The sequence below is a fragment of the Mustela erminea genome, chromosome 3 (assembly GCF_009829155.1).
Source record: "Mustela erminea isolate mMusErm1 chromosome 3, mMusErm1.Pri, whole genome shotgun sequence".
NCBI lineage: Eukaryota > Metazoa > Chordata > Mammalia > Carnivora > Mustelidae > Mustela > Mustela erminea.
Window position 1 is genome coordinate 61,219,689 of NC_045616.1, and position 24,793 is coordinate 61,244,481.

At 36.2% G+C, this 24,793-nt stretch overlaps 1 protein-coding gene and 1 non-coding gene across 7 annotated transcripts in view; one reads left to right on the forward strand and one right to left on the reverse strand.

Moving 5' to 3' along the window:
* The window catches only part of AP3B1 (adaptor related protein complex 3 subunit beta 1), a 348,922-nt gene that overhangs the window by 156,377 nt on the left and 167,752 nt on the right, over positions 1-24,793 (forward strand). The window lies entirely within an intron of this gene.
* Positions 22,422-22,524, reverse strand: LOC116587406. The gene has a single exon (XR_004284423.1). It is a non-coding gene; the product is annotated as a U6 spliceosomal RNA (small nuclear RNA).

Genomic DNA, 24,793 nt, shown 5'->3' on the forward strand with positions numbered 1-24,793 from the left:
GATAAATTTCTTAAGTTTTTTGGGGACAGCTATAAAATAACTCATCAGAACACAAAATTCATATGCATTATTCTTGATTAGCAATTTTCTGAAAATACAAAGATGGCGGAGAGAGTGCATCATGTCCTGTCTTCCAGGACCTACAGGATAGAGATTATTTTTTATTGAATTTTAATTTTCTTTACAGGTTAATTTTCTTTGTAAAATAAATTTTGTGTCTTACTTATGAACTATTTTTGAATCTCACTGTTGTGAAATTTATTTGTTTATTAAAAAAATTTTTTTAAAGATTTTATTTATTTGTTTTACTGAGAGAGACACAGCGAGAAAGGGAACACAAGTAGGGGGAATGGAAGGGGGAGAGGCAGGCTTCCTGCTAAGCAGGGAGCCTGATGCCAGGCTCAATCACAGGACCCTGGGATCATGACCTGAACTGAAAGGCAGATGCTCAACAACCTGAGCCACCCAGCAGCCCCTGTTGTAAAGTTTTTAAATAAGAGTAGTGAGGAGTTATGGTAGAATCCATACTTCACAATACAAATACCAAAGTTTTTGTATACTTTTTTCAGGCACCTATTGATGGCAAGTTCAATATGCAGTTTATTGGGAAACCTTGGACCATGTGCATATATTGCTGTGGGGTCTCTCTTGCCTTCCCTCCATTAGTTATGGAATGTTTATCTTAAAGAGTCCTTATTTTTCTTGTTTGTAATTTATTTTTGCTTGAATTTTTTAACTCATGAAGTTTCTTTTTAAAAATATTTTAAATTTTGGGGGCATCTAGGTGGCACATTCGATTAAACATCTGCCTTTGGCTTAGGCCATGATCTCTGGGTCCTGGGATCAGGTCATTTTTCCCTGCTCAGCAGGGAGCAAGCTTCTCTCTCTCCTCTCTCTCTCCCTTCAGCTCTGCTCCTTTGCTCTCTCTCTCTCTGGATCTCTCAAATAAATAAATAAAATCTTTACAAAATATTTTAAATTTTATCCAAGTAAACATTTTACATGATTATAGAAAAGGTAAATAATACTTACATGGCTTATAAGAAACATTCTCCTGTTCCACCCTTCCCCACGCCTGAATTAGTTACCTCAAATTCTTTTAGATGTATGTATTTAACTTCCTCCATTTCTAAGTAATATGCATCTTTTTAGTAATGTGTTTGTTTTGCTCTTTCTTGATTTATGAATTTTAGACATTTTATATTGATTTTATTATAGAAATGGAAGATATGGCATTCTTCTAAATTGTCTCGTGCTTTCGTTATTCCATCTTTGCAGTATTGTATTATAATTTTTTTTAACAAATGTGTATTCATTTAATTATGACTTGGCAAATATTATTTCTGTGTAGTAACATTTTCATCTCTTTAGGGAATCAGTATTTTCTTAGGCCTTATGTCTTTGAATTGTCATGTTATTTTTATATTTGGCTTCTTGGTTGGATATAATAGTCTTGGGTCATACCTTTTTTTTTTATTCTTCAGAGGGCTCTCCCTGTAGCCACAGACTTTTTTTTCTTTGCAGGTAAATTGATTTTTTTGTTTGTTTGTAACCCCCAGAAATCTATTTTCCTTTCTTTGTAATCTGTAAAGATTAGTAAATTTGCATCTCAGAGTGAGTCATCCTATATGATCTACATATTCACTTCTTTATTTATTTTGTAGAATTTTTTTGAATTCTTTTTTTTTCCCCTCTTCCAGGGTTTTTTTTTGTTGTTGTTGTTCCATTTGTTATTTGTATGCTTCAGAAATGCCAGTTATTCTATTTTACAGTCTTACTCTACTTTCACCTTTTAAAAAAATGGCTTCGTCTTTTTATATGTATTCATATTATCTCGTCTTTTTATCAGTAATTTGATTTTCATTGATCTAATCTGTCTTTTTTTTTTAAGATTTTATTTATTTATTTGTCAGAGAGGGACAGAGAGAGAGAGAAAGCGCGCGCGTGCACAAGCCAGGGAAGCAGCAGACTTAGGGAGAAGCAGTCTTCCTGCTAAGCGAGGACTTGATTTAGGACTCAATTCTAGGACCCTGGGGTCATGACCTGAGCTGAAGGCAGACACTTAACCAACTGAGCCAACGAGGCATTCCCTCTATCTTTCTTTAACAGGTTTTACTTAATTTGATAATTATAGTTATTTGGCTTTTATTCACTCAGGTTTCAGTCTTACGTTTCCTTTATTATATAATTTTATCATCTCATCTTTGAGCTTCTGTTTTCTTAACTTCATGTTCTTAGTGTGGAGAATTTACTTTTGAAATGGTATATTTCTCCCAGAATGATTTGTCTTTTGCATTTTTTTTATTTTTTATTTTTAAGATTTCATTTATTTGACAGACAGAGATCACAAGTAGGCAGAGAGGCGGACAGAGAGAGAGAGGAGGAAGCAGGCTCCCCACTGAGCAGAGAGCCCGATGCCAGGCTCTATCCCAGGATCCTGGGATCATGACCTGAGCTGAAGGCAGAGGCTTTAACCCATGAGCCACCAGGTGCCCCTCTTTTGCATTTTTTTAACGTGCATTGTGAATATGTTACACAGGTTTTGTGCTCTTTTCATATTGTAAATACTTGGGAAGCTGTGGTACAGACATTTGTTCTGTTACAGTGGGACTTCTTAGTTTTATACAATCATCCCTAAAGACGGTTTCTTCCTCTCAGTTTCAATTTGAGTTGTGTGTATTTTATGTTATATTCTTTTTTGGTTTAGTAGTCTGGCATTTGGGGAAAGGAGTAATTTGTGGGATAGTAGATTTAGCCTCAGCAGAGACTGAGGATTTGTTTTTGTTTTGTTTTGTTTTTTAGAATGCCTGAGCATTTTTTCTAGAATTTTCCTAAATGCTCTATATAAGCATTCATGCCACCTAGTGTATTTCTGTGGAGAAATAGTCTTGATCTTTACATTATTTTTCATTATCCATTGTTTAATCCAAGAACTGTGCTGTTCAGTATAGGGGGTACTAGCCTCATGTAGCTATTTAAAATTGAAAATCAGTTCCTCACATGCATTAGCCACATTTTAAGTGGCTCAATAGTCACATGTAGCTAGTACCTACTGTATTAGATAGTGCTGATATAAAATGTTTCCTTATCATAAAAGTTTCTTTTGGACAGTGTTACCTCTGAGTTTCTTCACCTCTTTCAGGGAGAGTCAGCTTTGTTGTTTACTCTCCCACCTGCTTCTCCTCACCACCTGTTTCCACCATTAACCTCTGTCACCAGCCCAAACGCCACCAGTAGAGTGAAAAGATAAGAATGATTCTTTGTTTTCTTTTGTCTAAATTTGGGGAGGAGAAGTTTATTTATTTTTTAAAGATTTTATTTATTTATTTGAGAGAGAGAGAGATGAGAGAGAGCATGAGAGGAGGGAGGTTAGCAGGAGAAGCAGACTCCCTGCTGGGCAGGGATTTCTGATGTGGGACTGGATCCTGGGACTCCAGGATCATGACCTGAGCAGAAGGGCACCCAGGTGCCCGAGTAGAAGGTTATTAATGAACATTCTCAAGAAGCAAGGAATATGTTTTGCTAGAATCTGCTGTTTTAAAAAACTTAAAACTTAAGTTTGTGCCAATAGATTGTGACCTTCTTGTTTCGTTAGTATTGAGTGAACTGTGTTACTTTTACGTTTTTATTTTCCTCACATTTTTTATATTGTGGAAAGAGATTATATCCTCTGTCTTTATTTCACCATCTTTACCTAGAAGTCCTGGAATGTTCATAGTTATAAGTATTTTATGACTTTCAGCATGTACCAACTTACTTTTAGGAGGAGAGACTTAGAGTTTAAGAAGTTAAGAAATGTTCATTTTTCTGCCCTTCTCTTGTGTCTGTCTGCTAAGTTTTCTCTTTCTTCCTGAGCTCCCCCCGCCCCATACATACTTACATTATTTTAATTTCTCTTGTTTATATCATCCATTTTTCCTTATATTTTTCTCTGTGTTAGCCTTATTACTATAGCATAAAGGAGTGAATACATTTAATAATGAATTTCAGTCTTCTGACAAGTCAGTTATTTACATTAATCTTTAATTGTGTGATTTTGCTGCTTAGTAGTTTTCTATATTCACCTCAGAAAAGATTACGATTTTATGTAAACTAATAATGTGGTAATTAGAAGCATCCAGTTTTATTCCATTCTGTTATCCATTTAGTTGTATCTGTATAGACTTTAAATTTCTTTTTTTCTTTCTTTCTTTTTTAAAGATTTTATTTATTTATTTGACAGAGATCACAAGTAGGCAGAGAGGCAGACAGAAAGAGAGAAGGAAGCAGGCTCCATGCCGAGCAGAGAGCCCGATGCAGGGCTTGATCCCAGAAGGCTCGATCCCAGGACCCTGAGATCATGACCTGAGCCGAAGGCAGAGGTTTTAACCCACTGAGCCACCCAGGTGCCCCTAGACTTTAAATTTCTGATATATATCTTAAAGTCACTAGTCTTCCTGGAAGTAGCAAGCTTTCAGTAGATTCCATAGTTCCAAAATAGTCATATCAGACAGATTCTTCTAGTGCATTGTTGTCTAGGTTATGTAGAGAATGCAGCACTGTTAGATGTCTCCAACAGCCTACCCCATTGGAAAAGATCTTCTTTGCAAACAGATTTTCTGTACGGATTGAGCATTCACATACTTTTAAAGAAGCCATGTTGTTCCTCAGCCCAATCTAGTCTAGTTAATGTTAATAACTACATTCCTCTTACAGATGGTGGGTTTAGGAATGGGCAATAATGTGGCTCAATGGCATGTAATGGGAAGAGTGAGGAAAATGGAATGTGGAGGTGAGGTATATGAGATAGGTTTATTTTCACATAAAAAGCATCAAGACGTTTGACTTGCAGTTGAGATGTTCTTCATGGACTTAGCATTTCAGCTTCTGCTAATGGAATGCCTTGATTTGGTTAACTCTAGAAAACTTGAGCAAACACCAGCCATCTAAAGTCACTGTAAGACAGTCAAAAGTAGGAAAAAACCCCAGAGATTTTACATATACAAGGCTGAAATTTCAAGGTGTGAGGTTTTTGAGTTTGCAGGTTTTTGTCTGAAATCACTCACGAAATTGCTACAATGATGGAAAAAGCCACAGCCTTACTTACATAGCTGTCAGAGAACAGACTTCAAGACTGGCTGAATACCTAAATATTTGGGGGAAATTCCAAAAGGAATGGTGGCAGCCACAGAAGGGTGAACCCCTGGAAATATGTAGTAAATAGATCCAAATCCTTGGCTGAGCAATAAAATGTGGATGTGTGGGAAAGACGCCAGTGGGTCTAGCGAAAAAGCAGCACTTAGAAGATAAAAGAACTAAATGGAGATTTCACTTGTTGGCCACATAGAGTTTGCAGTTGGAGACCAGTAAAATATCTGCTAACAAATGCCATTACACTTTAGAGGAATGTAGTATATGGAAGACTTTCATGGTGTGTTGTTGATCATATCTAGAATACAGTTTTAATACAATCAGTGGACATGAGAAACAAAAACATGACTGCTGCTCAAGAGAAAAACCAGTCAATAGAAAGTCACCTCAGTATAATCAAGAAAAGGCACTTACAGATAAGCAAAGCAGCTATTAAATATATGGCCAGAATACCAAAAGCAGTATAGTTGTGTCGAATGAACAGATGAGCAGTCTGAACAGGAAAAAGACACTGTAAAAAGGAACCAAATGGAAAATCCAGGGCTGGAAAATAAAATGATTAAATGAAAAATATACTAGACAGGCTTGGTAACCAAGAAGAGGCAGTAAAAGAGTCAAGAATCCTGAAGGTAAATCAGTAGAAATTATGTAGTCAGAAAAACAAGGTAAGAGTCTCAGGGCCATGTGGAATAATATCAAAGAGAATGAAGTAACTGTAACTGAATTCCCAAAAGGAGAGGAAAGAGTGAATGGAGCAGAGATAATACCTGTAGAAATAAAGGCTGAAAAAAATGTCAAATTTAGTTGAAGAAGGAAAATCCAAGCACACTGACCCAAGAAACTTAACAAATTCTTAAGTCTTAACAGATTCTCCAGCAAAACAAGTAAAAAGTCACATTTAAACATAGCATATTACACTTCTGAATCAAAAGAGAAAAAAACACTGAAAGCAGGCAGAGATAAACAGTGTATTATATACAGAAGAATAGTGATATGACTTAACCACTGATCAGAAATAGTGACATCTAGAAAACAATGGAATATCATCTTAAAATTATTGACAGGAAAAACTGTCAACAAAGAATTCCATGTTGAATAAATCCAGTCTTCAGAAATAAAGGTGGAATGAAGACATTTTCAGAAGAACAAAATTGAAAAATTCCTACATGGGTAAATTGTGTTACAAGAAAGACTTCAAGAAATTGTTTAGTTTGAAGAGAAGTGGTAATATCTGGTAATTTGTAACTGTAGAAGAGAATAAAGAATGAAATAAGTGGTATATGTGTGGGTGAATATCATAAATTATGCCTTTTACACCTCTTCATTTCTTTAACATAGAATTTCTGTAACACACACAATTTATCTCTGTCTCTGTCACAGTCTGCGCTTTCTTGTGCTTGATCTCTGAACTTTGCTATAATGCTATGAGCTGTAAGTTTCCTTTTTCTAAATTGTCACAAGTCATTGTGTGGACATATGTTTTTATTTGTATAGTAGTGATATTGCTGCATTGTAGAGTAAGTATATCTTCTGCTCCTTATCTCCAGTTTCTACTCTGAACAATCAATTCTTAGCTTTGTATTCAACTGGTTATCCATATATTATTTTTAGAACAACTTTAACTGCTAGGAGTGACTCAAAGGATATCATTTAATTTAGACATATGCATATTTTGGAATTAATCAGGAATAAATGCTCCCTTTGTAAAGTTTTATGTTTTATTTAAAGAGTTCTTCATAACCTAGACTTTGCCTTTTAAAGTATTTAAATTGGTGTTTCTTGGAACCCTAGTTTTCCTACCCTTGCCTTATCTGGAATATAGATTTTTCCCCATAAAATGTAATTTTTTCCCTAAAGTATGAATTTTAAGGTTCTCCATAAGATTAAAAAAAAAAAAAACCTTTACTGATTTATTCCCTCCTCCTTGAAATGTCTACAAATATTTTAAGACCTCTGTTCTAACCTTATTCTTTTTTAAAAAACGTCCAAAAGGAGAATTAGATTCACTAATTTCAATTCATCAGACATTTACCTTCTCATATATTTTCTTTATTTCGGGGGGTAAGGTAAAGAGATAATGAATACATGAAGAATCATGATTAGTTCTACTTAGGTTGATCTTAATTTTATTTCATAACTTATGACTGAATGAGAAGTACTCTACAATACATTCACATAACAAAAAGCAGTTCTCATTTATTCCTCATTATTAGATAGGAATTATTTAGTTTTCATATAATTAGGATCCTTCTTTCTCATGTCTTAGAACCCTTAGACTTAAGTTCAGCATGTGTCATGAGTATATTTTATTTCAGAAAAACTTGAAAAAAAGCCTTTCATAGATCTAGATTTCTTAGTAACAAAGTTTGGAAACTGTTGCATTCTTACTTACGTATTGGAGCTGAATGTATAGTCATAAGAAATGAAAAGTGCTGTGGGCAATTGAACACTGTGAATTTCCATAGTGGCTCAACAGAAAGTTACTGGGCACAGGTGTTTCCATAATTGTGATGTATTGGGGGAGATTCAGTGTTCAATGGTCCTCAAACCCACACTTCCACCTGTGTGGCATAGTGGTCACTGGGCTGTGATATAAAACATGTAAAGTGAAGAGCATAGCATTTACCTCATGAAAGGAAAAAGTCTCAAACCAGTATACATATCCTGGTTTGTTTTGTATAGACATAATTTTGGGGGAGAGAGATGACTTCTTTCTTTCTTTGAGAAAAATATTAAATTTAAAATTTTATTAGACATGACTTTTTTTTTTTCCCCTAGTGGATGTATTTCTCTGATAAGGTGTTCTATATCCATACTAAATAGTTAATTTAACTAAGTGATTACGATATTGCTAATCACCTATCCACTCTGGTCTTTTTAGGTACATTTAACGCAGTGTCACAGAAATGTACACCAGTATATTGCTGTGGTATCTGTGGACTGAAGTTTGTGTTCCCCAGAATTCATATGTTGAAATCCTAACCCTAAGGGTAATGCTGTTTGGAGGTGGGGACTTGGGAAGTTAACTAGGTTTATTATTTTTCAATTTTTTAAGATTTTACTTTCTTTTTAAGTAGTATCTATACTCGACATGTGCCTCAAACTTATAAACCTGAAACGGAGTCACATGCTCTACTAACTGACAGCCGGGTACCCTGGAAGTAATTCGGTTTAAATGGAGTTGTGAGGGTGGGGCCTCACCATGGGAATAATGTCCTTAATAGAGGAGGTTCCAGAAAGCTTTTTCCTCTTTCTTTCTCTGCCATGTGAGGATGTAATGAGAAGGTAGCCATCTGCAAGGGAGTAGGTTCTTTCCAGGAACCCAGTCTGCTGACACCTTGATCTTGGACTTGACAGCCTCTAAAACTGAGAATTAAATGTTTATTTTTTAAGCCACCCAATCTATGGTATTTTGTTTCTGTGCTAATACAGGTATCTCAGATCACATGAGACTCTCATGATGTATTCCTCTGCATAGCTTTTAAGCATTAGGTAATAGTCTGTGTCCATAGCAGACTGCAGAGATTCTTTTATCCTGGTACAAATCTTAAGATTATGCTAGGGTCCACTAGGCTATCACTGAATTTAGAAGGCAAGTGGGTACATTCAGTGTCTTTTTATAAATGCCAAGTTAACGAGAGAGAGGACAAGATGAGGAATTAGGACTTAGAGGTAAAATCCTGGCCCCACCACTTTCAGTCTGAGATTACTGATAAATTCAAATAAGCTTGTGTAACTCAGTTCTTTCATCTTGTGAAAAAGACAGTGAATACCTGCTTTGCTAACCTCATGGGGTTGTTTAAGGATCCAGTAAGGTATTTGTGAAAAATCTTTGCTAACATTAGGGATTACTTCAGCTGAGTTGTTTATTTGTACTGACTCCAGTGTTATTGGTCACGTGTCGCAGAAGAAAATGTTTTTCAGAGGTATTTGATTTTTTCTCCAGTTTTCATATGGAAGCAGATTTTATATTAAGTAATTTTTAATTGTCAGTTTTATTTTTTATTTCTTGTTACTCCTGTTGAACTAACATAAAGATTATAGTTTGTTTATTTCTTAGTAAAGATTCATTGAGATAAAATGAGCAAGTCTCCCTCTGTCCTAAGATCTCTTAAAATCAAAGTTTATCTTCAGAGTAAAAAACTGTGGGTTTAAACACGGACTTAGTGTAATTTTAACATTTGCATTTGGAGCTTCAGGTAAAAAAAATCTATGTACAGTATTACTACTTAAGCATAATTTCATACTTTATTCTATGAGTCTATGTAATAAAAATGGTACTTTAAAGTCGTATAAACTGTGACTTTATAAATACAGTTTATAGAGTAGGAGTAATTTTTTTTACCTTCATAAATCTTATATTTAATGTAATAACATTTCTCTTTACTGAAAGTAAATGTTTTAGAGCAAAGTGATGTTTTTATATTAGCATTTGGTATGGTCATTACACAGTGAAGGGAGGCCTATATTCATATGAGATAGGTTCAGATACTAAACTCACTGGTTCTACCCCTCCGGTTCTTTTTTTAAATTACAGTTTATTTTTTGGAGAAGCTTCAGGTTCATAACAAAATAGAGCAGAAAATGCCGTTTCAATATATCGTTGACCTTTGATAAACATAGGTTTGAACTGCATGACTCTACTTAAATGTGAATTTTTTTTTTTTGCAAATACAGTACTGTAAATGTATTTCCTCTTCCCTAAGATTTTCTTAATAATACTTTCTTTTTTATTTAAGAATATGGTATATAATGCATATAACATGCAAAATATGTGTTAATTGACTGTTTATGTTATTGGTAAGGTTCCTGATCAATAGTGTTAATTAAGGTTTTGAGCAATTCCATGTTATACTTGGATTTTTTTTTTTAAAGTACACAACTCTTTTTTTTTTTAAAGATTTTATTTATTTATTTGAGAGAAAGACAGTGAGAGAGAGCATGAGCAAGGAGAAGGTCAGAGGGAGAAGCAGACTCCGCATGGAGCTGGGAGCCCAATGCGGGACTCGATCCCAGGACTCCGGGATCATGACCTGAGCCGAAGGCAGTCGTCCAACCAACTTAGCCACCGAGGCATCCCGGATTTTTGACTGGGGGCTGGTGGTGTCATTGCCCCTAGCCCCTGTATTGTTCAGAGGTCATTTGTACTCCCTGTTTATTTACACACTCAACTTTCCCACTATCAGCGTTCTATACCACAGTGGTACATTTATTATAATCAGTGAATGTATATTAATACATCAGTTATCACATAAAGTCCATAGTTTACATTAGTGTTCACGTTTGGTGTTGTATATTCTGTGTAACATGACTCCACCATTATAGTCTTCTGAATAGTTTCAGTGCCCCAAGAGTCTTCTGTGCTCTGCCTAGTCATCTCTCTCCCCTACACAAACCTTGGCAATTAACAGTTTTTTACTCTCTCCATAGTTTTGCTTTTCTACAGTATCATACAGCTAGAAATAATACACTTTATCGCCTTTTTAGATTGGCTTCTTTCACTTAGTAATATGCATTTAAGGATTCTCTACATCTTTTCATGTCTCTATAGCTTGTTTCTCTTTAGCACCAAATAATATTCCATTGTTTGGATATACAGCAGTCTATGCACCCTTCCACCTGCTGAAGGATTGTGTGCAGGAATTGGTTATTATGAACAGAGCTGCTATAAATCAGCTTTTTAAAAAGTGGTTTTTGTGTAGGACTCCTTTGAGTTTTTGAGGTTTTTGTATGGACTCATTTGAGTATGACCAATGATCATGATTACTAGATCCTTTGGTAGGAGTATATTTAATTTTCTAAGATGCTGCCAAATTGTTTTTGATAGTGGCTGTACCAGTTTGCATGCTCACTGGCAGTGAATTAAGAGTTCCTGTTGCTCCACATCCTCATTAACATATGGTAATGTCAGTGTTCTGGATTTTGGTTATTCTTATAAGAACGTAGTGATATCTTATTATTGTTTCATTTTTGTTTACATTTCCCTGATTACATATGATGTTAAACATCTCTGTATATGTGTATTTGTCATCTGTATATCTTCTCTGGGGATTTGTCTGCTCAGATATTTTGCTTATTGAATTGTTTGGTTTCTTATTGTAGAGTTGTAACAGTTTTTTATTCAGGGGGATTCAGGCAGCATAGGAAGACACTGAACTCACCTCTTGCCATGTACACAACAAACTTAGAGCTATAAGTAGAATAATTTTCCTCTGAAACGAACTTGAGAACTGGGTGAATAGCACTTCCACACCAAAAGACAAAAGAGACACATTGAGATGGGTAGGAGAGGCAAAGACATGACCTCACCCACAGCCTTATCCCAGATATAGTGACCACACAATGAGGAGGAGTCTCCAAAATATGTGATTTTCCCTTGAGGAGTGAAGGTATTTATGTCCCACTTTAGGCACCCCAGCCCTAGGGGCTTGCACCAGGAAGACAAGCCCCCAAATACCTGGTTTTAAAATTCAATGTAGATTAAGACCGAAAGAATCATAGAACTATAGGGAAGAGAGATTTTGGTCTTAAAGGGCTCAAGTGTGAACCCCACCTGTCCTAAGATAAGTGCAAAAGCAGCAGTTTGAAAACACACCACCATAAATGAGGGAGACCCATTTACTAATTTTAAAGCGCCTGCCAGAGAGATAGGAAACTGCAAGTTTTTTTGTCTGGGGATGGAAGTGCTGGTGGATACTATTTTTGCAATCTCATCCTGACTTGCTGGTGATAGAGCAAATAGTCATCATTGTCAGTGCTATCTCTCTAGCTGGCTAGCACTGGAGAGAAGACTCTGTCCATCCAGGCTGTGCCGGGTTGTGCAAGCACCCCACACCCTGTCCGTCCCATGTAGCACTGAAGGTGCAGCAGGGCCAGGCAAGCATGTTCAGCCCTGCCGTCCTTGGACAGTATTCCAGCCATCACTGGGCCAGATATAAGTCCTTAGCCTCATTCACCTCAAGTAGAGACTAAGTTGTAACTGGACTGGTCAAACAGTTTGAACCCTGCTTGCCTCACATAGTGGCTGAGCCAGGTCAAGTGAGTGTTTCCACTCCTGTGCAGCAGCCACGGCCCTATCACAGCCATTGGACACATAAAACCTATTAAGGGATGAGTGTAAGAGTCCCTGGCTCTGATGGCCAGAGGAGATAACACTTCTGATCCACATGGAACAGCTTATACACATGACCAGTCCTCAGACTGAGGGACATAATAATTTCCCCTAATACACATAGAAGAACAGAGTGACAGACAAAATGGACAAACAGGAATATGTTTCATACCAAAAAACAAGGCAAATACCTAGAAACAGTTACTAATGAGATGGAGATAAGCAACCTACCAGATTAAGAATTTGAAGTAATGGTCATAAAGATGCTCACGGTTCTCCAGAGAAAAATGGAGAAGTACAGTGAGAATTTGAACAAAGAGATAGAAAATGTAAATACCAAGAAGATTTATAACTGAACTGAAAAATACATTGGAGGGGTCCAGCAGCCAAATGGTTGAAAGAGAAGTATGTATCGGCAGACTAGAAGAAAAAACAATGCAAAACATCAAGCAGAGCAGCAAAATGGAAAAAAAAACAATTAAGTGAAGATACCCCAAGGGACATTTGTAAAACATTAAGCAGGATTGCATTTTCATTATGGGGGTCCCAGAAGGAGAAGAGAAAGAGTCAGAAAAATTATTTGAAGAAATTATGCCCCAAAACTATCTTAATCTAGGGAAGGAAAGAGACACTAGGTCCAGGAAGCCCAGAAAGTTCCAGATAAGATGAACATAATTGAGACACAAAATGGTAAAGATTAAGGATAAAGAGAAAAATCATAAAAGAAGCAAGAGAAAAGCAACATATTATATAAAAGGGAGACCCTGTAAGGCCATAGGGAGATTTTTCAATAGAAGCTTTACTGGCCAGAAGGAAGTAAATGACATATCCCAAGTGCTAAAAGGCAAAAACTGGCAGTCAAGATGTTTTTTACCTTATCGGGTTATCATTTCAGAATTGAAGGATGGATTAAGAGTTTTCCAAATAAGCAAAAGCTAAAAGAGTCCATCACTACTAACGTGGTCTTACAAGAAATGTTAAAGGAACTTCTGTAAACTAAAAAAGAGAAGGCACTAATTAGTAATAAAGTATATGAGAGTAAAAATCTCACCAGAAAAAGTAAATAAATAATAAAGGTTGTAGATCAAACACTTATAAAGCAAGTATGAAGGTTAAAAGACAAAGTAGTAAAATTAATTAAAGATGCAATAATTAGTTAAGGGGTATATAAAATAAAAAGATGTAAAATGTATCAGGGGCCAGGTGGGTGGCACAGTTGGTTAGGTGCTGGCTGGGTTTATTTTTCTTTTTTTTTTTTGGCAGTCACGATCTCAGGGTTGTGAAATTAAGCTGTGTATCCTGGGCATGTGCTAGGCATGGAGCCTGCTTGAAATTCTCTCTCTCCTTCTGCCCCTTCCCCTGCTTGGATGTATAACTCTCTCTCTTATGCACTATCTTTTAAAAAAAAAGTGTCAACAGAAATATTAAATGGGGTGTGGTAAAAATATAAAGTTCTGGAATGTGCTCAACATTAATTTACTATCAACTCAAAAGTGACTGTTACATACATAAGATGTTAAGTGGGGAACCTCATGGTAGGCACAAAGAAAAAAACTTAAAAAGTAAATATAGAAAGGAAAAAGAATCTAAACATAACACTAAAGAAAGTTATCAGACCACAAAGAAAGATAGAAAAGAAAGGAACAGGGAGGAACTGCAAAAACAGAAAACAGTTAAAGTGGCAATAAGCATATACCTGTTGATAATTATTTTAAATGTAAATGGACTAAATTTTGCATTCAAAAGATATAATATGGCTGAATAGATAAAAACATGCGACCCTTATAGGTTTTGCCTACAAGAAACTCCAGGTGTAACGATGTACAGACTGAAATTGAAGGGATGAAAAATGTATACCATGCAAATTGGTTTGAAGAAACGATGGGTACCAGTATTTTTTTTTAATTTTTTATAAACATATATTTTTATCCCCAGGGTACAGGTCTGTGAATCACCAGGTTTACACATTTCACAGCACTCACCAAAGCACATACCCTCCCCAATGTGGGTACCAGTATTTTAAGATAGATCACACAGTAGGCCACAAAGCAAGTCTCCATAAAATTGGCATTTAATTCATAACAAGCACCTTTTTGGCCACAATGGTATGAAACTAAAAATCAGTTACATAAAAGTGGAAAAAAAACAAAACCACAAACACATTGAAACTAAACAGCATGGTATTAAACAGTAGGTCAATGAAAAATTCAAAGAGGAAATCAGAACGTACCTTGAGACAAACGAAAATGGAAAGTCAGCAATCCAAAATCTTTGGGACAAAGCAAAAATGGTTTCAAGAGGGAATTTCATAGTAATATAGGCCTACCTCAAGAAAAAGAGGAATATCAAACCCTCTAACTTTACATTTAAAGGAACTAGAAAGGCACACTGGTTGGTCCAGTTGATTAAGCCCCCGCTTCCAACTCAGGTCATGATCTCTGGGTCTTGGGATCAAGCCGCACATCAGGCTCCTTGTTCATGAGGGAGACTGTTTCTCCTTCCCGTTCTGTCCCTCACCCTGCTTGTGGTCTGTCTCTCAGTTTATCTCAAGTAAATGAAGTCTTAAAAAAAAAAACAAACTAGAAAAAGAACAAATGAAGTCCAAAGTTAGAAGAAGGAAGGAAATAATAAAAGCAACATTTTGAAATAGATCAGAGATGTAAAAAGAAAAGAAAAGAAAAGATCAATGAAACTTAAGAGCTTGTTCTTAGAAAGGTTAAACAAAATCAATAAACCTTTGGCCAGACTCATCAAGAAAAAAAGAGAGCCGAAATAAATTAGAAATGAAAGAGGAGGAATTGTAAACAATACCACAGATATACAAAGGATTACAAGGGAATGTTATAAATAGTTATATGCCAAAATATTAGACAATATATAAGAAATGGATAAATTCCTAGAAACATACAATCTTCAAAGACTGAATCATGAAGAAGGAGAAAATCTGAATAGATCAACCACTCAAAATGAATTGAATTAGTAATCAAAAACACCCAATATACAAAAGTCTAGGTCCAGGTGGTGTTACGGGTGAATTCTAACAAACATTTGAAAAAGAGTTAATACTTGTACTTCTCGACTTACTCCAAAAAATTGAAGAGGAAGAATAACTACCAAACTCATTTAATGAGGCCAGAGTTACCCTGATAGGAAAACCAAAGACACAACAGAAAAAGAAAATTACAGGCCTGTATTCCTGACGAACATAGATGAACAAATCCTCAATAGAATATTAGCAAATTAAGTTCCAGCAATATATATATATATATATATATATTTTTTTTAAAGATTTTATTTATTTATTTGATAGAGATCACAAGTAGACAGAGAGGCAGGTAGAGAGAGAGGAAGGGAAGCAAGCTCCCTGCTGAGCAGAGAGCCCGATGCGGGACTCGATCCCAGGACCCTGAGATCATGACCTGAGCCGAAGGCACCCCAAGTTCCAGCAATATATTAAAAGGATCATACACCGTGACCAAGTGGGATTGACCAAGTGGGATTCGTTTTAGAGATGCAAGAATGGTTTAACAAATCAATCAACATGATGTACCACATTAGCAAAATAAAGGTTAAAAGTCATAGGATCATCTTGTAAGATGCAGAAAAGGCATTTGCAAATATTTGACATCCATTTATGATAGAACACTCTCAACCAAGTGGGTATAGCAGGAACATACCTCAATATAATAAAGGCCATATATGATAAATCCATAGCTAACATCACAGCCAACAATGAAAACTTTTCCTCTAAGATCAGGGGTATGACAAAGATGCTAACTCTAGCCACTTTTATTCATCAGAGTATTGGAAGTCCTAGGCATAACAATTAGGCAAGGAAAAGAAATAAAAGACATACAAGTTGGAAAGGACAAGACTGACAAAACTGAGTATTGATGATTACATGATACCAGATATGGAAAACCCTAAAGACTCAAAAAACTGTTAGAAGTAACTTACGAATTCAGTAAACTTTCAGGAAACAAAATTAATATATAGAAATCTGTTGTTTCTATATACTAACAATGAACTATCAGAGAAATTAAGAAAGTAATCCCATATACATTTATATATATATATAAACAAAACCTAGGAAAAATTTAACCAAGAGGTTGAACAACTTGTACTCTGAAACGTTTAAGAGATTGATGAAAGAAATTGAAGACAACACAGATAAATGTAAAGATATACCCTGCTCATGTGTAAGGAAAATTAATAGTGAAAATGTCCAGACTACCCAAAGCAATCTACAGATTCCTTGCATTTCCTATCAGAATACCAGTGTCATTTCCCACAGAGCTAGAACAAATAATCTAAAGTCTGTATGGAACCACTAAAGACCTTGAGTAGCCAGTGTAATTTTGGGAACATGGAACAAAGCTAAAGGAATTATGCTTCCTGACTTCAAAGTATATGTAAGCTATATTAATCAAAACAGTATGTTACTGGCACAAAAGTAGACACATAGATCAATGGTGTAGAATAAAGAGCCCAGAAATAAACCCACCCCTAATGGTCTATTCATGACAAAGATGACAAGAACATAGAATGGGAAAGTGTCTTTTTCCATAAATGGTGTTGGTAAAAGTGGACCACTTTCTTTTGCCATATACAAAAATAAGCACAGAATGGATTAAAGACTTAAATGTAGGACCTGAAACCATTAAAATCCTGGAAGAATACATATCAGTTTGCTATGAGGTATAACAATATTTTGGGGGGTGTGTCTTTAGTTGTTAAGTGCAACAGTAGCAAAACAAAAAGGGGGGGGAGGAAATGGGGCTACATCAAACTAAAAAGTTTTTATGTTTGTTTAGTTTTTTTTTTTTTTAAGATTTTATTTATTTGACAGGGAGAGACAGACAAAGCGAGAGAGGGAACACAAGCAGGGGGAGTGGGAGAGGGAGAAGCAGGCTTCCTGCTGAGCAGGGAGCCCGATGTGGGGCTCGATCCCAGAACCCCGGGATCATGACCTGAGCCGAAGGCAGACGCTTAACCACTGAGCCACCCAGGTGCTCATGTTTGTTTAGTTTTAAGATTGTATTTATTTGTCAGAGAGATTGAGAACACAAGTAGGGGGAGGGGCAGGCAAAGCGAGAAACAGGATCCCCACTGAGCAAGGAGCCTGATGCAGGACTCAGTCCCGGGACCTAGGGATCATGATCTGAGCTGAAGGCAGATACCCAAATAACTGAGCTACCCAGGCATTGCTAAAAGGCTTTTATACAGTGAAGGAAACCATCAACAAAAAGAAAAGGCAACCTAACTGAATGAAGATAGATACTTGCAAATGATTTATTTGATAAGGGGTTGATATCCAGAATATATAAAGAATTCAATACACGTCAACAACAATAAAACAAAATCCAATTAAAAAATGGTCAGAGGACCTGAATAGAGTTTTCCAACAAAGAGCTACAGATGGCCAACAGACACATGAAAAGATACTCAGTATCACTGATCATTAGGGAAGTATGAATAAAAACCACAATGTGATATCACCTCACACCTGTCAGAATGGCCATTACCTAACAAAAAGAAATAACATGTGGTGAGGAAGTACAGAAGAGGAAACTATCATGCACTATTGGTGGGAATGTAAATTGGTGCGGCCACTGTGGTAAACAGTATAGAGATTCCTCAAAATATTAAAAATAGAATCACCATATGACCCAGCATTGTCACTTCCTGGTATTTTTCCAAGAGAATGAAAACACTAATTTAAAAGTTGTAGCTGCACCCATAAGTTCATTGTAGCATTATTTACACTAGCCAAGGTATGAAGTAACCTAAAAGAGTTCCTCAGTGGATGAATGGATGAAGATTGAAGATGTGATACACACACACACACACACACACACACACACACACACACACACAGTGAAATATTAGGCTAGATTAAAAGCTTGCCATTTGCAATTACATGGGTGTACTTAGAAAGTATTATGCTAAATGAAGTAAGTCAGAGATAAATACTGTATGATTTCATTTATAAGTACAATCTAAGAAACAAAATAAAGAAACAGACTTACAGAGAACAAACTGGTGGTTGCCAGAGGGGGGTGGGTTATGGGGATGTGTGGAATAGATGAAGGGGATTAGAAGTTACAGATTTCCAGTTATAAAATAAGTCAGTCATCCGGAGGTTGTATGTAGCATGGAGAAGATAGTCATTGATACTGTAATAACTTTGTATAGTGACAGATGGTAACTGGACCTGTGAGGTTTTTGTGAAGTGTGAAAAAAAAAAAGCCTTCCATGTTTTTTGGATAACAACTTTATCAGGTATGCTTTTTCCAAATGTTTCTCCCAAGTCTGTACTTGTCTTTTCTTTGTCTTGACGTTGTCTTTTGCAAAGTAGATGTTTCTGATTTTAAAGCAATCCAGCTTAATGAATTAGTTCTTTCATGGACTAATTCTTTAGTGTTTTATCTAAAAATTATCTAGAGTTTGTCATATGTTATTTTCCGGAATTTTATAGTTTTTATGTTTTATAGTTGTAAACCTTTTTTTGAATGAATTTTTGGATTATAAGATCTGGGTCTAGATTGATTTTTTTTTTTCACATAAATGTCTAGTTGTTTTAGCACCATTTGTTGAAAAGACTGCATTTTCTCCATAGATTTGCCTTTGCCCCTTTGTCAAATATCAGTTGGCTAAATATTCATGTGGGTCTGTTTTTATGTTCTATCACGTTAATCTGTCTATTCTTTAACTAGTACTATAGTATCTTGAGTACTATAGCTTTTTAGTAGATCATCAGTCAAAACTCACTGTTCAAATTTTTAATTATGGAAAAATTTAAGCATCACAAAAATACCTAACAGTCTATTGAGTACCCCTTTACACATCACCTATTCATCAACTCATAGCTGGTCTTATTTTAATTCTATCCCTTTTCAACTTCTTCCAGATTTTATATGAAATTATTGATACTCTAGATATAATTTCATTTATATCTATTCAGAAACAGTATCTTCACTTTAAGGAAACTAAAAAGCTTTCCTAAATATAAATTGGTTCCTGTTTTCTGAAAGAGATTTAAAGGGTGGTTTGTTTGGTTCAACTAGAAGGTATATTTTTTTAGAAAGATGGAGAGAGTCTGTCTATTGTGATATATAGGTTTATTTTATACACACACATTCTGTTTTAAATCTCAGGGAAATATATATTCGTTTATAAGTCCAGCTTCTTAATACTCATTTTATGAATTTTACCACATACATTTTAGGTATTTATGTCCTGAATAAGTAGGACTCTTTTTTAACTAGTTTTTCAGGGGTAGTATCTTTAATTCTGCATGGGTTGTTTGAGATACACATCACTTAGACACTCTCAAAGAAATGTATTTCAAGCCTTCAGTGCACATTCACATGATATGAACATAGATATTATTTAGAATTCTTCTGTAAGGTATACCTGGCTTTTATTTCTTACTTACTTTGTTTTTAGTTATTAGCTTATATAACTATGAACATAGAGATACTTACTTTATTTGGATTGAAAACTAATACTATTATTATTTAATTTGTTGCCCAAATTTTTCAGCTTTGGCCTTAGGGAGTTTGTTTAAATTATTTTTTACTTCCCTTTGCTTTAGAACCATCCATTTTCCCAAGGTGCAAAGGAGCAGGTTTTAAAGGTTTATTGTTTTTTGAATATCAGTCAGATTACTTTGAAATGTTTCTATTTTTTATAATAGTCATATCAGTATCTTATTGAAGTAAAGGTGACATTACTTGATGACTGTGTGGTTTGAAAAATCACCAATGTAAACCGCAATATAATGTGATTTAATTAATATCCTTTAGAAACCGTATGTATGGTAATGCCTCATTTTTCCAGGCTCAATAGAAATAATATATATAACAAATGCTTTTTTGCTTTTTTACTTTATTGATATAAATACTTCTCCCATCCAAGTACTAACCAGGCCCAACCCTGCTTAGCTTCCGAGGTCAGACGAGATCGGGCACGTTCAGGGTGGTATGGCCATAGACGATATAAATACTTCTAAAACACATTTGTATTTTCCTGCTCCTTGGCAGAATGAGAGATATAATAATTTCTTTTTTCTTTTTAAGTTTTACTTTTTATTATCTGTTAATCAGGAAAATAGACTATTAAGATGATGAAAATTATATGTATAAATACTCTGATTAAGGACTTTATATTTAGAATAATTTTTAAGAGCTTCATAAAAGCTAGCTCAGTGATGTAGAAGAGGTCTTTCTACTTAGTTCCAGATTCACAGGTGTATTAAATAAGTTGAGAGTGCATCAGATCAGTTTTTAAATAAGAAATACTGGAGGATATAGAATAAGTTGTAGTAGTTAGGCAGTTTCACTAAAAACTTAAAAATAGAAATACTATATGATCCAGTAATTCCACTACTGGGCATTTACCCAAGGAAAGTGAAAACACTAATTCAGAAAGATACATGCACCCCATATCTGTTGTATCATTTACAATAGCCAAGACATGGAAGCTACTTAAGAGTTCATTGATAGATGAATGAGCAAGGATGTGCGCACACACACACACAGTACTATTACATAGTCTTAAAAAAGATGAGATCCTGGGTGCTTGGATGACTTAGTTAACCGTGTGACTGATAACTGAAACCTGATTTCGGCTCAGGTTATGATCTGAGGATTGTGAGATTGAGCCCATGTCAGGCTTCACACTGGGCCGTGGAATCTGCTTAAGATTCTCTCTCTCTCTCTCTCTCTGACCAAACCTCCCTCCCCCAATATCATTCCATTTGTGACAACACAGGGGAACGTAGAGGGTATTATGCTAAGTGAAATAAATAATACTGAGAAAGACAAATACTATGTGATTTCACTCATATTTGGAATTTTAAAAATATAGAAGAATAAACAAATAAAAAGTAGAATCAGGCTTATAAATACAGAGACCAAACTGATGGTTGTCAGAGGAGAGGAAAGAGGAGGCTGCATGGGCAAAATGTGTGAAGAGGAGTATGAGATACAGGTTTCCAGTTATGGAATGAGTAAGTCATGGAAATAAAACACACAGCATAGGGAATATAGTCAGTGATATTATAATAGCAATATATGGTGATAGATGGTGGCTGTAATTGTGGTGAGGGTAGCGTAACGTATAAATTTGTTGAATCAGTATGTTGTATACCTGAAATTAATGTAACATTGTGTTTCAACTATACTATATTTAAAAAAACCAAGCAAAACAAACCAGTGCCACTCTTTTAACTAAATGTTTTATTTTGGAAAATAATAGTTTTTTTTTCATTAAATATGTGTTATTAAAAAATAAAATACTTCCAAATACCCCTTTCAAGTACACATGGAAGTATATTAAAGTTTATTATCTGGTCTCTTCTCTCTAAGCACAGATTTTCTTTGTGATCTGTCAAAATTATAACACATGTAACAGTCAAAGTGAAATTTCAGAAGGTTACTGTGTTAACTCTGTAAGTGGTTGCTTTTATAAGTTATAACACTTTATAAGTTATAATACTTTATATCAAAATGGTATTAAAAATTGAAGGGGTGCCTGGATGGCTCAGTGGTTTAAGCCTCTGCCTTTGGCTCAGGTCATGATCGATCTCAGGATCCTGGGATCAAGCCCCGCATCAGTCTCTACTCAGCAGAGAGCCTTCTTCCCCACCACCACCCTGCCTGTCTCTCTGCCTACTTGTGATTTCTCTCTGTCAAATTAATAAAATCTTAAAAAACAAATTTGAGTGTCAGGTTGAAATAAAGATGGTGAAGGAAAAGGGGACCCTATTTCCATTGGTCCCCTGAATTGAGCTGGTTATCTACCAGGCCATTCTGAACACTCACAAAATCAGAAGATATATCTGGATGTCTACAAACAGAATCTCTCTGGCATTTAGTCTCGAGGTATGAAGTGGGGAGCTGTGATTGTGATTGTGCAGGCAGATATCAGAAGATGAAGGAGAGGGAGCCTGTGTGATCTTGAGCCAGGAAGGCAAAAGCCTCCCTTGCTGGGGACTAGGCACAGACTCGAAGACCAGTAATGGCAGAGAAAGGACTTTAGGGCAATGCCACAGACTGAAACCTGGAGCTATAGGGATGCACATGCAAACAGGGGGCAACTTGTGGCTTTAGAAGCACAAAGGACAGAGAAGTGCCTGGCCCTGGGAGCAAGGGCTGGGACTGCTGCTGTGGGGTGCAAAACCCAGGATGCTGTGGTTTTATGTGTCGTCCTTGCATGGGGGTCATGCTAATCTTCTTGTATCGTTCCAGTTTTAGTATATGTGCTGCCAGAGTGAGCACCAGGATGCTGTGGTTTTTAGCAGCACAGACAGAATTGGAGACATTATGAACATTATTGGAGCTCAGTGAAGATCAGACTGCAATCTCTTTGGATGCAGTTTGGATGCAGTTACTTCTGCTCTGACTCTCGGAAGAGATGCAGAAGGCTGCCTGAGAACAAAAGTCCCCAGAAATCGATTTACACTGAGCCCATCCCTCCCCCCAGAGGGGTCAGAGCAACTCTGCCCAAACAGGGTTGCCTGAGTAACAGCATGGCAGGCCCCTCCCTCAGAAGACAAGGGGCTGACAATCCTAAGGTCCCATAAAACAGGTGCATCTTGCTTGGGTTGTGATCAATAATTTGGACTCTGTACATTCCCTCAACTAGCCCTCAACAGAATGACTAAGAGGAGGAACCCTTAACAAAGGAAAGAATTAGAGACTGTGGCCTCTGCCACATAACTAATGCAAATGGGTATAACCAAGATGTCAGAAATAGAGTTCAGAGTACCAATTATCAAGGTGATTTCTAGACCTTAGAAAAATATTAATGACAATATAGAATCTCTAGCCAGGGTAAGTGAGGCAGAAGAACAAATTAGTGAGCTAGAAGATAAGATGATAGAAAAGAAGGAAACTGAGGCAGTGTGGGAAAGACAAATTAAGACCCAAGGAATCAAACTGAGAGAGATTAGTGACTCAGTGAAACATTCCAATATCAGCATTATTGGGATCCCAGAGAGGGTGGGGGAGGAGAGAGGTCTAGAAGATATATCTGAACAAATTGTAGCTGAGAACTTCCCTAGTCTGGGGGAGGAAACAAACATTCATGTCCAAGATACAGAGAGGACTCCTCCCGAGATCAGTGAGAACAGACCAACACCATGACATATAATAGTACAATTTGCAAATCTTAGATCCAAGAAAACAATCTTGAAAGCAGAGAGAGGGAAGAGATTTCTTACATATAGAGGGAGGAGCATCAGAATAATGTTGCATCTGTTACAGAGGCAAGCCAGAAAGAGTTGGGAAGACATAGGGTACTAAATGGGAAGAACATGCAGCCAAGAATACTTTATCCAAGGCTGCTGTTCAGGATAGATGGACAGATGAAGAGCTTCCAACATCGGCAGAAACTGAGAGAATATGTGACCACCAAGCTGGCCCTGCAAGAAATATTTAGGATGGTTCTGTAAAAGTAGAAAGACCCCAAGAGTGACATAGAACAGAAATTTATAGAGACAATCTGTAGAAACAAGGACTTCACACACAACATGACAATAAAATAATATCTTTCAATAATCACTCTTAATGTGAATGACCTAAATGCTCCCATGAAACATCACAGGATTGCAGATTGGATAAAAAGACCTGACCCATCCATATGCTGTCTACAGAGACTTATTTTGAACCTAAAGTTACATCCAGACTGAAAGTAAAGGGATGGAGAACCATTTTTCATGCCAGCTGACCTCAAAAGAAAGCTGGGGTAGCAATTCTCATATCAAGACAAATTAGATTCTAAAAAAGACTAGTTAGAGATACAGAAGGACACCGTATCATTCCTAAAGGTTCTATCCAACAAGAGGATCTAACAATTGTAAATATCTATGACCACAACATGGGAGCAGCCAACTACATAAGCCAACTGTTAACCAAAAGAAAGGCACATATTGATAATAATATATTAATAGTAGGAGACCTCAACATTCTGCTGTCAGCAATAGACAGGTCATCTAAGCAGAAAATAAGAGCTCTGAATGACACCCTGGACCAGATGGACCTCATAGATAGGTACAGAACTTTTCACCCTAAAACAACAGAATATTCATTCTTCTCGAGCACACATGGAACTTTCTCTAGAGTAGACCACATACAGGGTCACAAATCAGGTCTCAGCTGATGCCAAAAGATCGAGATTATTCCCTGCATATTCTCAGACCACAGTGCTTTGAAACTGGAACTCAATCATATGAAAAAGTTTGGAAGAAACTCATTCACTTGGAAGCTGAAGACCATCCTGCTTAAGAACATTTGGGTCAACCAGGAAATCAGAGAACTTAATCAATTCATGGAAACCAGTGAGAACGAAAACATATTGGTCTAAAACCTATGGGATACTGCAAAGGCTATCCTAAGGGGGTGGTACATAGCCATCATGGCCATCCAAGCCTCACTCAAAAATATAGAAAAATCTGGTATATACAAACTGACTTTACAACTTAAAGAGCTGGAGAAAGAACAACAAATAAAACCTAAGCAATGCACAAGAAAAAAAGGAAAATTAAAA